Here is a 17,580-nt window from a genome sequence, read left to right as displayed (position 1 = left end):
TGCATGGGCCTGGAACAGGGATCAACCCTGCCTGAAAATCAAACCTGTAACCCCTCTGTTATGAGAAAAGCTGCAAACAACTGAGACGCACCAGTCAGTCTTTTTTAATTTTTAAAGGAATTAACATACTTATTTTGACCTGAAATTACAGATTTGGGAATAAATATTTGTATATTTTAATTTATTTGCTTGGCTTTATTGACTATTAATCATAGTAACAAGTGTTCATGTCACCTACTGGGGTGGCTGTCATGCTTGGTGCTTCTGTCTCATGTCTTGTCATGTGGTCACACACATACACAGTGATGTTGAATGAGATGGGGGCTCCCCCAGCATGGGGGCTCTGAGTTGTTCCCGGTTCTACCAGACCAGGAATGAGGACAAGGTGGAACCTAGTGAAGATCAGAGGTTTGCTCCTTGCTGTGCTATGTGGATAACTGGAGTGTACCCAGGGGGCCTCTCCATGGTTTTCCCAAGTGACAAGGAACAGTCTACTTGATCCACAGGTCCAGTGATGGATCTCTGAACAGGTCACTGATGACTACCGCTTTACTACTACGTTACACTAGAGACATTACTCTCTAAACCACGTCATATAGCACTTAGATGGTTCGAGGACCCCCACTGAATTGACTGTGTCAGACAGGAGAATGGCACTTCCTCTCTCGTCCCATTCCCTCTACCCCAGTGCCTGAGACTGCCGTAAATATGTGCTCTTGCTTGAACAGGGTCACCCCTCTTTCCTCTTCACAATGTCCATGATGCATAAAGAGCAGCGACACAAAAATCGTGTTTTCTGAGCACTTTTATTCATAGAACCTCTACTTATTTCCTAAGGACATTTCCATTCCAATCTGGCCAAGACCAGTCAGTCCTGATATGTCTGTTTTCCAAATCCAACTCTTTCCAGAAAAATACACAAAGCCAAGTGTCTCGCTATGGATCAGGGAGATTATGCCTCAAGAAGTCACACAGCTCTTAGGTAAGGTCATCTCAATGTACTATGTAGGGGGCACAATGAAGGACATTGTGTGTCCCATGTGACAGATGAACACACTCTGAGGGCAAGTCCAGGAGATGGGCTCTTTGCCACTCATGACTTGTCACCTCTAAGAATCTCAAACACAAAATTTCTGCTTCCTGCTTTCCATTTGGTGGTAATGAATCCTACTGAGCTCTCTCTCCTTCATACATATGTTGTATTTTGACATTGTGGGATGTCAGTCTGTCCTCCCTTTGTCCTGTTTTTTCATCCATTTTTCCTCTTGCAATTGATTTCATTTCACATCTAATGTTCCACACCCGGGCCAAGACCTGGATCTGGAGCACAAACCCTGTGATGAGAAGACTTAGAGACAAGCTCAGTGGTTCTGTGGGGAGGGTCTGAACTTCTTCGTTAGGCAGGTCACATTCCATCTAAAAGAAAAGGAATACAGAGATAAATGAGCAAAGATGGATGTACGGGATACCTAGGGACCTGTTGCTGAGCTGGATGGGAATAAAAAGGAGGAGAAGAGAATAGAGCAGATTTTTTGAGCTCCCACTCAAGTTGAATTATCTGATGCCAGTAGGGGGCAGCGTTGTCTGCATTTGGGGAAGCCACCAGTACTTAACTGAGGTTTCCCCTGACCTGTATGGTGTCTAAAAGACCTTCTCTCTGACATCCTCCCTCGTGGGTCGTTGAGGGTGGGGGATGCCATGTATGTGTTGTGTCCCAATATTTTTACTTGTGGGTATAGCAATAAATGTCCCTGATTCTCAGACACTGTAGAGATTGGGACAAAGAATATGTGAGGATTCATTTCAACTGAGGAGCTTCAAGAACAGGCTGAGAAAGAATGAGACATGCCTGCTTTGCCTGTGGTCCTTGGAGAGTGGAGTGACTGGATTTTTTCTAGCCAACTTCAGACCCTATCCTCACCCTCCTCCCAGATATCTTAGGCAAGAGGTGAAGTCCCTGTATTCCTCAGCCTAGAAACACCTTGATTCCTACAGTGGCAAAGACAGGGACTTCCAAGGTGGCTCCATTTCCTAGACACTCAAGTAATATTGTCAGTGCTTTCTGAGTGAGAATAAGCCATGTCAAACCATTTTAATTCTCTCAGATTAAAGTCTTGTCCGGTGAGTGGAGACATCCAGATAAAGGTTTAAGGTCAGGGTGGGGTGAGGAGAAGTCGATGCAGGAAGCAGATTTGCATGGAGGCCCCTCCCTTGTCTAAGGCAGGAAGAGGGGATAAGAGAGGATTGGGGAACCATGCTCAGTGTTGGGGCCTCAGAAGGCAACACTCTTGGGGGATCTCCACCATGGCCTGGGCTCTGCTCTTCCTCACCCTCCTCACTCAGAGCTCAGGTGAGGACTCCAGGGTGGAGACCATGGGGTCATCAGCACTGATTCCTTTTCTCCTTCTTGTAGGCTCACCTGGTCCCCAGCACTGACCTGAGCACTGAGTGTGTTTTTTCTCTTTTCAGGTTCCTGGGCCCAGGCTGCCCTGACTCAGCCTCCCTTAGTGTCGGGGACTCCGGGACAGTCGGTCACCATCTTCTGTGCTGGAAGCAGTGATGATGTCGGTGGTTATAGTGATGTCTCCTGGTACCAACAACAAGCGGGCATGGGCCCCAAACTCCTGATTTATGATGATGATGATCGGCCTTCGGGGATCCCTGATCGTTTCTCTGGCTCCAAGTCCGGCAACACGGCCTCCCTGACCATCTCTGGTCTCCAGGCTGAGGACGAGGCTGATTATTATTGTAGTTCATATAGGAGCGGTGGCACTCTCCACAGTGGTGCAAGTTCCTGAGGAAGTGAGACCAAAACCTCCAGTGGGCTCACTGTCTTCCTCTTGGCTCTGAAGATGCTCCCTCAACCCTGGCAGGGGGCTCATGCAGCACGGCCTGGAGAAACCCTTTTCTACCTCTTCCTGTGTCCTAACTCAAAGCTATGAGAATGCAGTGGGGTTTTCCTTTTTCTTTTTCAGGCATTCTCCTCTATCGCATGAAATGCAGAAGAAAGCTATGTCTTTGGTTTATTGCCTTCGCTTGTAATTTGTGGATCCAAAAAGGCACTCATTCCAAACCCTTAATTGTAACAGCCACTGGGAGGTCCCAGAACTGAATGTTGGGTAGATATCCCTCAGTTCTCACTTTATTTATTTATTTTTTACACAACCCAAAGCTATTTGAAAATTTTAAAAGCCCATTAAAATAGAAGCTGTAATCACAACTCGAGTTAGGTCGAGTCCATGGAGTTCTCAGGCAGGAGGCCAGAGACACAGCTAGGGAGCCCCAAGTTCTTGATAGGGGTGCTGTAGATGGGGGTGGGCTGCAACTTAGGGCAGGGTCTTTGTTCTCTATGGCCTCCAGGTTGTCCGCGTTGTTGTCCCAGTTGATGTGGAAATGTGTCATCAAGAATTTGAGGCCGTGATGTTCCGTTGGCGCTGAGAGAATTCTGGCTTGGGGGCAGGTTCCTCCACAGCTCTGGGTCATGGTTCTCATTGTTGATGTAGTAGTCACGAGGAAGAGCTCCTGTCTATGGTAGGTGCAGGTGATAAGGGCCACTGTCTCACCCGTGATGTCCCTCTCAGGGATGAGGGACAGGTTGTTGACATTGTCTTCAAATATGAACCTGTGTCTCCCTGCTGGGATGGGGCCAACCAGCACCGAGTCTAGGGTTTGGTCAAATTCCTACTCCTGGAGCAGAAGTTCGACATGAACAATCTTCTACTCCAGGCAGTCCACAAGAGCCTCACTGCACTCGAAGCTGATCTCAAACCAAAAAGGTCTGTGGAAAGGCTTGGATTCTCCAGCACCTTCACGTTCAGCACCGACACTTTGGCCATCGGCTCACCGTTCCGTGGCTGAAGTCAGCACTGTGGCTGAGCACATGTCTGGGTTCTGAAGGGTCAGCAGGACAGCGTTGCCCACGGAACCTGCCCCTTCCTCTGTCCACGACTGATATCAAAATCCTCACTTTAAATTACCTGGGTTCCCACACCTGTGCAGATCAAATTGGATTCAAATCTCTACAAATGAAGTGGGAATTAAAACAAGAGTTTTTCTTCCCTTCCTTCCTTCCTCCCGCTCTCCCTCCATTCCATCCTTTTTTCTTCCTTCCTTCTGCCTTTCATTCTGTCTGCTCTTTCTCTCTGTCCTTCTTTCCATGCTCCTAAACATTCCCATAACAGGAAGTTCTCAGCTGATAATATGAATGAAAGATTCAGTGTTTCTCAGAGTCTCCCCTCACCTCCAGTACCTGATTGGTTCTACTGGAAGCAGCCCTGCACCTGAGCTGTCTTCCAATTACGATGGGCTGTTTTGTGTCAGGTGCCACTTATTTTACACTGTACCTCTTCTGGATATTTAATATTCTTTTCATGCAATTTAATGTTAATTGCAATTTTTCTTTTATCCTCACCCAAGGACATTTTTTTCCATTGATTATAGAGAGAGAAAGGGAGAGTAGAAAAATCGATGCGAGAGAGAAACATCAATGGCTGCCTCCTTTACAAGCCCAGACTGAGGGTTGTACCTGCAAGGACTGCAGATTGATTTTCCAGCCTTGGCCTCTGCCCTGACCAGGAATCGAAACCTTCAATCCTTCTGTTATGGGACGATTCTTCAATCAACTGAGCTATGCTGGCCAGGGCGTAATTGTAATTTTTAAAGGAATCATCAATTCATTGTGAAATGAGTATGGGTTTGGGAATAAATATGTGTGTGTCTTAATTTATTTGCTGGGCTTTATAGATTATTAATCATAGTTACAAGTGTTCATTTTGCCCACTTGGGTGGCTGTCATGCTTAGTGCTTCTGTCTCACGTCTTGTCATGTGGTCACACACATACAGAGAGAATGTTGAATGAGATGGGGGCTCCCGCAGCATGGGGGCTCTGAGTTGTTCCCGGTTGTATCAGAACCAGGAATGAGGACACGGTGGAAACTAGTGAAGATCAGAGGGTTGCTTCTTGCTGTGCTATGTGGATAACTGGAATGTACCCAGGGGACGTCTGCGTGGTTTTCCCAAGTGACAAGGAACAGTCTACTTGATCCACAGGTCCGACAGAAGGATCTCTGACCAGGTCATAGATGACTACCACTTTACTATTATTTCACACTAGAGACATTATTCTCAAAACCACGTCATATAGCACATAAATGATTAGTGCACCAACAGTAAAACAATTTATCGAATAGAAAACCAGCACTTCCTCTCACGTCCCATTTCCTCTCCCCCAATGCCAGAGGCTGCCATAAATCTGTGCCCTCCCTGGGACAGAATGTTACCTCTCTTTGCTATTCTCAATGTCTGTGATGCAGAATAAACAATGACATTTAAATAGTGTTCTCTGAGCATTTTAATCCACAGAACCTCCAGTCATTTCCTGAGGACATTTCCATTACAGTCTGGCCAGGACCAGTCAGTCCCGATTTATTTGTTCTCCAAATCCAACTCTTCAGAAAAATATGCCGGACCATTCACATCTCTTTGTGAATGAGGGAGATTTTGCCTCAAGAAGTAACAGAGCTCTCAGACAAGGTCACTTCAATGTACTATGTAGGGGGCACGATGAAGAACATTCTGTCTCCCATGTGACAGACAGACACGCTCGGAGGACAAGTCCCAGGTTTGGGCTCTTTGCCAGTCCTGACTTGTCACCTCCCAGAATCCAAAACACAACATTTTACTTCCCGACTTCCATTCAGTGGCAATCCTACTGAGCTCTCCTCTCACATGCTTACGCTGTATTTCAACATTGTGGGACGTCAGTCTGTCTTCCCTTTGTCCCATTTCCTTCATCCATTTTCCTCCTGCAATTGATTCTATTTCAAGTGTAATATTCTAACCCAAGACAAGATCCGCCTCTGGAGCACACACCCTGTGGAAAGATGGCTAAGAAACAAGCTCCCTGGTTCCGTGCGGAGGATTGGACCAAATCATTTGGCAGTTAATATTCTGTCCTCAAGGAAGATAATGAGCTCAGGTGGATGTCAAGGATATCTAGAGCCCTCGGAGTGAGCTGCGTGGGAATAAAAAGAGGAGGAGAAGGGAACAGAGCAGAATTTTTCACCTCCCACTCAACTGCCTTTTCAATTGCTTTGGTGGAATCATCTGTAGCCACCAGGGGGCAGCATAGTCTAACTTGGAGAAAGCACTTACTGGTTTTCCTTGACCTGTATGAAGTCTTCCCTGGAGGTTCCCCTGAGTGGGTGGTTGAGGGAAGGGGATGTCCTGTATGTGTTGTGTCTCAATCTTTCTACTTCTACAAGTGACAATAAATGTGCCTGAGGCGCAGACACTGTAGAGATTGAGACAAAGAATATGAGAGGATCCATTTCAACTGAAGAGCCTCAAGAGAAGGTTGAGGAAGAATGAGAGATGCCAGCTTTGCCTGTGGTCCTTGGACAGTGCGGTGACTGGATGTTTTCTAGCCAACTTCCGACCCTGTCCTCACCCTCCTCCCAGATGTCTCAGAGGGGAAATCGCCGTATTCCTCAACCAGAAACCACCCTGACTCCTACACTAAGAAGTGGTCTCCATTTCCTGGACACTGGAATGATGGTCGCAATGTGTTTTGAGTGAGAAAATTCCATGTCAAACATTTAAAATACTCTCGGATTAGCTGTGCTGTTCAGTGTGCAGAAGCATCTAGATCAAGGGTGAGGTCAGAGTGGGGTGAGGAGAGGCAGGTGCAGGAAGCAGATTTGCATGGAGGCCACTCTCTCCTCTGAGCCAGGAAGAGGGGATAAGAGAGGTTTGGGGGAGCCAGGCTCAGTGTTGGGGTCTCAGAAGGCAACAGTCTTGGGGGATCTCCACCATGGCCTGGGCTCTGCTCCTCCTCACTCTTCTTACACAGGGATCAGGTGAGGCCTCCAGGAAGGGGACCATGGGGACATCTGGGCTGATTCTTCAGTCTCCTCCTCAGGGTCACCCGGCCCAGCACTGAACTGAGCAGTGAGTGTGTTTTTGCTCTTTTCAGGTTCCTGGGCCCAGGCTCCACTCACTCAGCCTGCCTCAGTGTCGGGGACTCCGGGACAGTCGGTCACCATCTCCTGTGCTGGAAGCAGCAATGACATTGGGAGCTATAATTATGTCTCCTGGTATCAACAACAACAGGGCATGGCTCCCAAACTCCTGATTTATGAAGTCACAAAGCGGCCCTCGGGGATCCCTGATCGCTTCTCTGGCTCCAAGTCCGGCAACACGGCCTCCCTGACCATCTCTGGGCTCCAGGCTGAGGACGAGGCTGATTACTACTGTGCTTCATATAGCAGCAGTAGCACTAACCACAGCGGTGCCAGTTCATGGGGAAGTGAGACCAAAACCTGCCCTGAGCTCACAGGCTCCCTCCTTACTCTGCAGATGCTTTTCCACTCTGAGCAGAGGCGGCTTCATTTAGTACGTCTAGAGTTCACTTCCCTCTCAACTCTCCCTGACACGAAAGGAAATAGGCTCTTAGGTTTATTGTCTTAAGACTATGACAGCTTCCTCTTTGACTGTGTGATGTGGACCCTAAATGTGGTACTCTTTCCAGCTTTCGACAGCGGTGTGACGGTGTGACTATGTGCCAATGTTATGTGTTAACTTGGCTGGGATAAGGGGTGCCCAGAGAGCTGGTAAACATTATTTCTTGGTTGCTGTGAAGATGTATCTGGAAGGTATTAACATTTGAACCATAGACTGAGTGAAGCAGATCACTCTTGCCAATGCTGCTGGACATCACCTGTCACTTGAGGGCCTGGATGGAACAAAAGGTGGAGGAAGGGGGAATTCTCTCTCTCCGCTTAGTCACAGATATCCATCTCTTCCTGTCCTCAGACGGTGGCACTGCTGTTCTTCACTTTTGGGACTCAACCCAGAGCTGACACTGCTCCCTCCCAATTCTCCGGTATTTCAATGCAGACTGAATTGTACCACTGGCTCTCCTGGTTCTCCAGTTTGCAGTGGATTGTGGGACTTCTCAGCCTCCAAAACTGTGTGAACTAATTTTTATTGTATACATTCTGTTTCTCTGGAGAATCCCGACTAATACAGATTTAATACTTGTGTTGGTACCTGGAGTCATTCTAAATAAATAGAATTTTAATGATGACTTTTCTGTATTGGTTCTGAGATTACAGAATTGGCTGTTTAATCTGATTAGATGTAATGATGTTAATGACTCTAGTTCCATTAGTAAAGAGAGCACGGATAGTCCCTGTCCTGAACTGTTTATCAAGATAAGCAATGTGTCTGCATTGGAGACTTTTAATCAATCACTTACAAGGAACATGGAGCTAAATGACTGTGTACATGGCGCTCCTGAACATTTTTGGAACACTAAGGAATATCGTGACGTTGGTTGCTTGCCCCTAATGTTACTGCATAAAGTGCTGAGAGACGAAGGTGAGCTCAGGGATTTCAATTCTCAGTTTAAGAGACCTATAAATGCCTTAAGAGCTTCTAGGTGTGCTCTGAAGGAAAGCCTTAAGCCATGCAGCAGCTGGACTGAAATTGCTGAGAACCAAATGCAGAGCCTCTTCTTTTGGTTGGTTAAATTAGACTGGGATCCTATAAGTTGGGATGGGAATGTGTGGGAAGACCTTGATGAAGCTGGGACTATTGAGCCCCTCCACTCTGATGAGTCTTCTTTGCCAGTGGAAGAAGCTCCCCGCCCCACTTCAGTGGAAGTAGCCTCCTCACGCCCAGTGGTATAGGTCTTCCGCCTTCTGTCTGAGAGGACTAACGCTGCATCCCCTGAAAAGGTGTGACCACCCTGAGGCAGTTGCCATGCTGGGCCCTGCTGTTTGTCCTCAGGACCCATTCGCACCCCTCTGTTTACTCCTAGACCTATAATTAGACACAAGTCCCAGCCGTCCGCCAAAGGTGCGGTATGGAATGTGACCTACCAGGAGGTACATTATGCTCCAAAAAGACTACTGGATTCTTCTAGTTTATACAGACAGAAATCCTAAGAGTGGTTGTGGGAACGGATACGATGGATGTGGGATAATGGTAGGAGGAGCATAAAGTTGGATCAGGCGGAATGTATTGATATTTCATGCAGAATCAGGGACCTAGAAAGAGCTCTAACAGTTTCATTCATTGGCTGTAAACATAGATCAAAAGATGGCCCATAGTGAGCCAACTGGAAAAGCTTGACCTACCGTGGTCTTATGTAGAAGAAGGACTTCAGAGCAGTGGGGAGATTGGAATGTTAAAGTGGATTTATCACTTAAGACCTACTCACCCACACTGGGAGGGTCCAAATGACATATCTTCCACCAATACTTTGAGAAATTATCTTGTAAGGAAACCTTAACATCCTTGAAGAGCTCCACGATCACTCTTCTCTAGGCCAGGTCTTACAGAGGGGGCAGCAGCCACTCACTCAGAAAACCAAATGCGATGGGAGTGATTGGAACCAGGGAGGGCAGAGCCCACGTGGAGGCACCAGCTGCCAGAGGCAAGGTGGGTGTGGGTGGCGTAGTTGACATCAGAGTCAAAGCAGCAATCGGAATAAGCTGACTTGTACAGACACTAGTTAATCACTGTGTTCCTAGATGTAAAACAGATAGGAAGCCCACTAAATTCTTACTTGATCTGTATAAGCAGAAAAATTCTAGGTCAAGCAAACAAAAGGCCAACTCCAGTCACAAAAACAGAGAGTCATGGCCCCTTGATCAATTCCTAGGCATGCACCAGTTCACAGATCCAGAATCCTTTGAGCGGAGGGGAGGCTGAGTCCCCTTGAGGAAGGATCCCGGCACGCTACTGAAAAATGTACACTGCTGCTTTCTCTCCCAGCCTTCCCCAAAGGGAACCAATGGCTTTTTTATTGGGATAAGTGTGCATTGGGGGAAAGAAAGTCATCAGACTTTTTAGAATCTCCTGGACATTGTCTCTGAACTGCCACTGATTCCGAGACTGAAAACATCACAGTGGCCCTCCAGGCAGAGTAGGGCTCATGGAGATGGGAGGCCAATGGGGTGTTATCTCAGTCTGCATCACAGTGGGCCCAGGGTATCCCTGAGTCCATGTGGAGGTTATTTCTCCAGTTCCAAAATGTAGTTAACTTGTGGCTTGCGCTGCCTATCAGAAATTCGGTGTTATCTGACTCACTAAGGCATAAAGCTGGGCATGTACAGCAACGCTCCATTATCAAAGGAAAGCGGTGTTTATGTGAGCAGGCCTGAGCTGTTCCTGCAGGCACAAGTGTGTTACATGAAGTGGTTCACACCCATGGTCCCTACGCCCGCTACACTGCCTTCTGTCTTCCAGCCTGGACCCCTGGCCCCATACGGAGCTCCCAACAGTCAGCTGACAGAGGAAGACAAGACTCAGGGCTGGTTTACAGATGGTTCTGCACAACACACAAGAACCACCAAAAGGAGGAGAGCTATAGCACTACAGCCCTTCTCGGGGTCGTCTTTGAAGAACAGTGGTCACAGGAAATCTTCCCAGTGCACAGAACTTCCAGCAGTTCACTTCGTTGAGTACTTTGGAAGGAGAAATGGCCAGATATGCAATTATATAGTGACTATATAGTCGTTAGTTTGGCTGGGTGGTCAGGGACTTGGAAGGGACACGTTGGGAAATTGGTGCAAAAATAAATCTGGGAAAGAGGTATGTGAATAGACCTCTCTGAGTAGGAAAAGAAGCGAAGATATTTGTGTCCCATGTGAACGCACATCAATATGTGACCTCAGCAGAGAATTTTCAAAATCAAGTGGGTGGTGAAGAAATCCAAAGCCGCTAATTCGAAAGAGTACGTGCACCCCTATGTTCGCTGCAGCAGTATTTACAACAGCCAAGATGTGGAAGCACCCAAGTCCCTATCAATAAGTGAGTGAATAAAAAAAACAACTGTGATATACAGTGGAATATTACTCGGCCCTAAAACGAACGAAATTTTACCATTTGCATCATGGATGCACCTAGAGGGTAGAATACTAGTGAAATAAGCCAGTCAGAGAAAGACAAATACCATATGGTTTCACTTCTCTGGGGAATGTAAAGAACAATATAAATGAACAGACGAAACAGAAGCAGACTCATAGATACAGAGAGCAGGCTGATGGCTGCCAGAGGGGAGGAGAGTTGGGGGACGGGGTGTAAAAGGTGAAGGGACTGAGAGCCAGACCCATGAACAGCTGAGCTGCTTGCTGACAGCCAAGGGAATAGAGACTGGGCAGTAGAAGAAGGAAGTTACAGATACCAGCTGTGGCCACGTGACCACTTGTAGACGTGAGGACTGTGTCTTGAGTGTGTCCTCTTTATTTTGTTATGAATATATTTATGTGTCTATATACATGTATTAAGCAAATTGCTCGGTTCTCTTTCCTCTCTTATTCTCTTATCGTGTGATTGCAAGTCATTGCCACTTCTTGAGGACTGCTTGGGATCCATGTAGGGTTCAAGAATTTGGGAGGCAGATAATCTCCAGAGACTGACTGGTGCCTCAGCCTTTCAGCTCCCAGGTCCCTGAAGCTGACTGAGCCATCTTACAATGTGGGGGCCACCATCTCACTGAATTAAAGAGAACACTGACATCCCAAAATATTCAACCCTGTCCCAGAGATCAGGCCCACGCCCACCTCTCCATCCTCCCTCCATCCCTTGGGAAAAGCCTTATTACATAAACCTGAACACAGAGTCTTGGGTTCCTTGATTCCCCTGGTCCATAAATGACCAGGCTTCTGGGTCGATCAAAGAAAGAAGTCATCACATCCACCTCCTTCTGGCCAAATGTTCCAGGGGCCTCAGACAGGGTTTGATACAGAATTTCTGGCTGGATTCTAGGACACTAAGGCCTCCATTTTGACTTGAAAGGGAACAGTTTTACTTGGGAGCATTCGAGAAAGGACTGAGGTTTGTTTTAGAGGAAGTCAGCCAGAGACCCAAAGTTGAATCTGTCAGGCCTGAGTGTCTTTTCAGATGGGTGAGAAGCAGGGGGCACTGTGGGATCACGTCTGTGTTTGTGGGGACCCGGGGCCCAGCTGTGAAGCTTTTCAACGGACAGCATTTGCATTTTCCCTAGGTGCCCACCAGGCATGCCTAGGCAGCTGTGGTGCCCCCACAGTCAGTCAGGGCAGGCGACAGGAAGAAGGAAAACATAAGCAAAGCCCTCATCACCCCTCCCCCCTTTCCACCCTTGCTTCACCCAGCAGGATGTTAACCCCACTGGGACTTAGCCCAGGGTGCAAGCAGGAAACTGGGTGGGAGATTTACGTGAAGACCACCCTTCACAGGAGAGATGGAGACCGAGGAGAGTTAAAGTTGGAGGAGTCCAGCCCCAGCTGCGAGGTCCTCAGGAAGCAGTATCTGCAGGAGCATCACCAACATGCCCTGGACCGCTGTCCTCTTCGTGAGCCCCTGCACAGGTCAGGGCAGACTCCCTGCGTGCTGGGGACCTGGCAAAACAAGCAGCCATGGGGAGGAGTTGTCCTAACTGCAGTGCTCGTGGGCATCCCTTTCTGTTCTCCGCAGCTGTCAGCTCCCAGCCTGTTGTGACTCAGGAGCCCTTCCTCACTGTGAGGCCCGGGCTGACAGTCACCCTCACTTGCTCTGTGAACATGGGACCTGTCACGACTGGGAATTCTCCAGAATGATTCCTAAAGAACCTTGGCCAAGCTCCTCTGCATGGCTCATCTACCAGATGGACAAATGCCCCACATCTGCCCCCAACCATTTTTCAGACTCTATCCTTGGGGACTGAGCTGCCTCACCATCAAGGGGATGCAGCCTGAGGATGAAGCTGAGCAATTCTGTGTAGCCTGGCACAATGCACCTGCCTCACAGTGACAGCTTGTAACGGGGAGCTGCTTTGAAACGTCACCATTCTCAGCCTGGAGTAGCAGCACAGTGAGCAGAGAGAAAGAATCTCCTCACACTGGGCGAGGGCTGAAACCCTCCAAACTCCCGGCTCTGCTCCCTCAGCCAATGGGTGGATGGAATATAACATTCCTGGGACAAATGGATTTCCTCCAGAGCAGCGCGGATTCTGCCTCGCTGCTTCACTAGCAGTCAGTGCAAAAGAAAGGAAGTGTTGGTGAAGGTGGTCTGATTTGCATTCTTTGGGGTCACAGGACTTTTGATTGGGGAGTTTATGGCATTCTTTAGAATAAACGTAACGAACTTGAATTTGAACACTGGCTAATACATGCACATCAGCAGAACATTTTCAGATGGTACCAGTAGTCGATGCTATTGGTACTGCAGCTCCATTAGTGAGCCCCCCTGCCCCTCAGTGAAGGGGCTCTGGCTAATGGTTCACACAGACAGCTTTCTCTGCAGATGTTCATCTCGGAAGACTGAAGTCGGCTTGCAAAGAGGGGCTTGGAAGCTATACACTCCCTTCTCTAGCCAATGACTGAGTGGTGCGGGGTACACAAACCCTGACCCCTTCACCTTAAAGGGATCACACCCACTGGTGTGGAACGTATGCTCCTGAGCTTCTGATAGGTCAGGCAGAGGCCAGCCTTCCCTTCCTACCTCCCTTACCCAGCTCCCCAGTCTCCCTCTTTGGTTTCACTTAAGGATACTCTCCAATAAATGACATGGGCCCACGTTCCTCTCGCAGGCTCTGCCCTGGTTCTCCCTATCCAAGACCATCACCTGCAGCATGTCTTGTACATCCTTCCAGAAACAGCTGCAGCAAGTATCACTGCTCTAGTCTTTTGTTTAGTTTAAGATTTTATTTATTTATTTTAGAGATTGGGGAAGAGAGGGCAGAAAGAGGGAGGGAAACATTGATGCAGGAGAGAAGCATTGATCAGTCATGTCTTGCACGAGCCCCGACTGGGACTGAAACCACAACCCAGGCATGTGCCCAGGCTGGGAATCAAACTGGTTGCCCAGCCAACCAAGCCACACAGGTAGAGATCACTGCCTTATTGTTTATAAGGCTGTAGTTCAATGGGAATACAGTCTTAAAATATTGACATATTTTCATTATTTGATACAAGGTCTTTGAAATTGTGTGTGTACTTCAGACGGACAGCACGCCTCTGCTAGAACCACATTGCATTCTCAACAGCTGCGTGGGGCTGAGGCCACCATATTGGACAGAGCGGGTAGGAGGAGGTGACCTTGGGTACCTGTCCCTGCAGTACATACTCACAGCCACCGGGGGAAAAGGTGGGATCCATGAAGCATGTGATGCACTAGGGAGGAGTGGCGGCTCCAGTTTCCACCCAAACCAGGAGTATTGAGGGCATAGAGAAACAGGGGACTTTTTACAGCGTTTCGACAACACTGCCATTCAAAAGACAAGATGTTAAATATAACTACAATTCTGAAGATGAAGCTGGCCATCAAACACATTTTTTGTTATGAGTGTAGTAACTGACAAAGTACAGATTAGTTTTGTGTAAATATCAGTCCAAGAATCCATCACAATGGGAAGATCATTTCCCTAAATGTTACGCAACTCATAAAGTGGTACTTTGGGCAGAGATTTAGACAGAAGGAGAATCCTAAGGTGTTTTGTTTTTGTTTTTGTTTTTAACTATGGAAGACTGGCCATTCTCCACTGTGGGATATATTTGCCTAACTCACAACCCAGATCATGATTTGAAGGTGAAATCTCCCAGGATGGCACTCACAGGTGACCTCGCAGGTGGTCAGGAGACCCACAGCACAGGTGTGAGACTGGCCTGCAGGGGTGGCCAGCAGGCCCCATGCGGACCCTGGGGTATGAGTGTGAGGAGTGGACACCCTGGGGTGGGAAGGGCAGAGGGGAGCTGCTGTGGTCCCCTCATCTGGGGACAAAGGTGGGCGTGTCTGAGGCACCAGACTCTGGTCCCTTGACCACTGTCTCTCAGACCAAACTGGGAGGATTGAGTCAGGGGTCTGTCTGACTGTCTGACTGTCTGTCTGACATGAGTCCCTGCAGGGCTGCACCATCACCTCCAAGTACAGCGCCTCCAGCATTTCCCAGGTGAATTAATTACATTATACCCACAGCAGTACTGGATGTGAAAACAAATACATTTGTTTGAGATGTTAGGTAACAGCACACCTGCCAATCACATATGTTAATATTGAATGTCTCTCTTCCTGTTCTGACAGTCATCCAACCTCAATGGCCTTGACAATGTTAGAAAAGGAATTCTGATTTATTTCTCCCAAGGATCCCAACCTGATCCTCAATGTCTCGCGGTGTCATCTGCCGTGGTGGGAGTGTCCCCACCTCTGTGCCCAGAGAGACCCGGGTTCCCCTGGGAAGCAGACTCCAACACTGTGAAGATCTGAGCGCCCTTCAGAGCAGACTCAGGGAGGCGGAGCCCTGGGTGCAGAAGGCAGGGCTGTGCTCAGGGGCTCAGGGGGCTGGGACCTGGGACAGGGCAGGAGCAGGATAAGGGACATGGAGAGGGGCCAGGCAGGGAGGGGATTCAAAGGTCAGGCTCTGAGGTCTGGCTCCTGGATTGGAGTCTTGACTCAGCATCACTGTCTGGGGGACTCTGGGAAAATCCTAAGTCTGCCAGGACGGCACCCAGCTCATTGGACGGTGCCTGCAACTGAAGGATCGTGTTGCATAAGTACGATGTCCGGTGAGGGGTGCCTGTGAAACACTCACCAACCGTCTGGCACCTATTAAGGCCTCCAAGTAGTCAATAGGTTGAGCTACTCACATGGAGAATGACATTCATCCTGGGGGTACCAGGGGGCACTGTGGGTCTTGCCCTGAGATCTCAGAGAGTCCAGGTCCCCTGGGCTGTGCTGAGGGCAAAGGGTGTGACTGATGCTCCTTTCAAGATAATTTATTGAGTAAAATCAACTCTTAATGAAACCAACACCTGGCCCTTCCTCTGACCTCAGGAAATTGCCATCAGGTGGCTGTCAGGCTTGGGGCTGAGACAGATTTGCATTCATGCTCCTCCCTCTTGAGCTGCAAGGAGAGGATAAGACAGGGGCTTAGACAGGCCAGTGCCAGCTGGGCAGCCTCAGGGCAGAGCTCCTGGAAGCCCCTCCCACCATGGACTGGGCTCCCTTCTACCTCCTGCCCCTGGTGTTCTCCACAGGTTGGAGCATCCCTGGGCACTCAGGAGTCCGGGTTTTCTCGAAGAACAGCTCCTAGGGGCATTTGTCCAGTCTGGGTGCATTCAACCTTATCCCTATGTTTTGTGTTTGCAGGTCTGTGTGCTGCACCTGTGCTGACCCAGCCCCCGTCTGCTTCTGCCTCCCTGGGAGCCTCGGCCAAGCTCACCTGCACCCTCAGCAGTGAGCACAGCAGCTACACCATTTATTGGTATCAGCAGCAGCCAGGGAAGGCCCCTTGGTATGTGATGCGGCTTAAGAGTGATGGAAACCAGAGCAAGGGGGACGGGATCCCCGACCGGTTCTCTGGCTCCAGCTCTGGGGCCGACCGCTACTTGACCATCTCCAACCTCCAGTCTGAGGATGAGGCTGAGTATATCTGTGGAACATGGTACAGCAGTGGTAATGCTCCCAGTGACATGGGCCGATGGGGAAGTGAGACAAAAACCCCTTCCTCTTCTGTGTCACACTCTCCTCCAGCCCAAATAGGACCAGAGAGAAAGCCATGAGCAGGTCTGGCCCAGGTCCCCAGACCTCAGATCCTCAGGTTGCCCCTCCTCAGCCTCAGGCAGCTGTGCAGAGGGTAGCACAGCAGGGGGTTCAGTCTCACAGGAAGGGGCAGACCTGGTGTTTCCAGGGCCTGTGTGTGAGTTGCAGACAGAGGACACACAGACAAGGACCCACATCCCATGATAATTGTCCTTGATTATCCTTGTAATGGCGACTGGGCCCCTCATTGGTTGCCTGTCCTGGGTTTGTCCCAAGAATTACCCGGCTCAGCAGAGCTCAGGAGGACCCAGGATGTCCTGGCAGCCTGGGTTCTGAGCAGAGCAAAATCTGTAGAGGGACCGCTGATGACCACCCGCATCCTCCCTCAGGGCTGACCCTCCCTCCCTCCCCTGCTGGGTCCACATGACACCTTAGAAACAAACCTCACTGAAAACACACACAGAAGCGTCATGTGCTGAAGGGCATGAGGGAGCCTCATGTGCCCGTGACTGCAGTCTTTGAAGTAGAGAAGTTTGGGGGAGGCATAAAAATTATTTGAGGAAATACTGGCCAAAAATGTACCTATTTCAGTGAAAACTGAGATTCTCCAGATCCAAGGACCTCAGCAAATTCAAGCATAAAAAACACACAGGAAACATCAACACCCATCACAGTCAAACTCCTGGTCCAGTGCTGACAACAAAGCCTCAGAGACCCGAGGCCCGTCCACGGAGAGGACGAAGCAGAGGGATCCGGGCAGACGTCTCCCTGGAAACAACACAGACGAGGGGACAGGGGAGCAGAGTGTCTAGAAAACTAAAAGCAAGAACAGAACTTCATCAAAAACCTGTCCACTTACAAATTTTTCCCCAGTGAAAATATCTTCCAAAAAAGGAAAGAAAGTTGAACTTTCTCAGATGTACAGAAACTGGGAGAACTGACACCCGCGGACGCTCTGACCCAGAAAGAGCAGCGACACGCCCAGGACAGAGAGAAATGGGAATCTACGCAGAGAAATTAATGGCATCAGCTATGGTACCACGTGGATAAATATGAAATGTTTTGTCATATTATTC

General features: G+C 48.8%; 1 long non-coding RNA gene, 1 pseudogene and 3 gene segments (V, D, J or C); 4 read left to right on the top strand and 1 right to left on the bottom strand.

Moving 5' to 3' along the window:
- LOC128781375 (immunoglobulin lambda variable 5-39-like) overlaps window positions 1-17,580 on the top strand; it is a 591,472-nt gene that overhangs the window by 343,455 nt on the left and 230,437 nt on the right.
- LOC112310504 (immunoglobulin lambda variable 5-45-like) overlaps window positions 1-17,580 on the top strand; it is a 715,836-nt gene that overhangs the window by 471,766 nt on the left and 226,490 nt on the right.
- LOC139441033 (probable non-functional immunoglobulin lambda variable 11-55) overlaps window positions 1-17,580 on the top strand; it is a 511,832-nt gene that overhangs the window by 282,542 nt on the left and 211,710 nt on the right.
- On the bottom strand, window positions 3,227-3,836 carry LOC112310409 (histone chaperone ASF1B pseudogene; annotated as a pseudogene).
- Window positions 6,739-7,828, top strand: LOC128781363 (uncharacterized). The gene is made up of 3 exons (XR_011651410.1): window positions 6,739-6,858; window positions 6,975-7,393; window positions 7,814-7,828. It is a non-coding gene; the product is annotated as an uncharacterized lncRNA (long non-coding RNA).

This window comes from Desmodus rotundus, chromosome 7, assembly GCF_022682495.2.
Source record: "Desmodus rotundus isolate HL8 chromosome 7, HLdesRot8A.1, whole genome shotgun sequence".
NCBI classification, from domain to species: domain Eukaryota; kingdom Metazoa; phylum Chordata; class Mammalia; order Chiroptera; family Phyllostomidae; genus Desmodus; species Desmodus rotundus.
The sequence above is the reverse complement of the archived record's forward strand: the minus strand, read 5'-3'. Positions and strand labels throughout refer to the sequence as shown.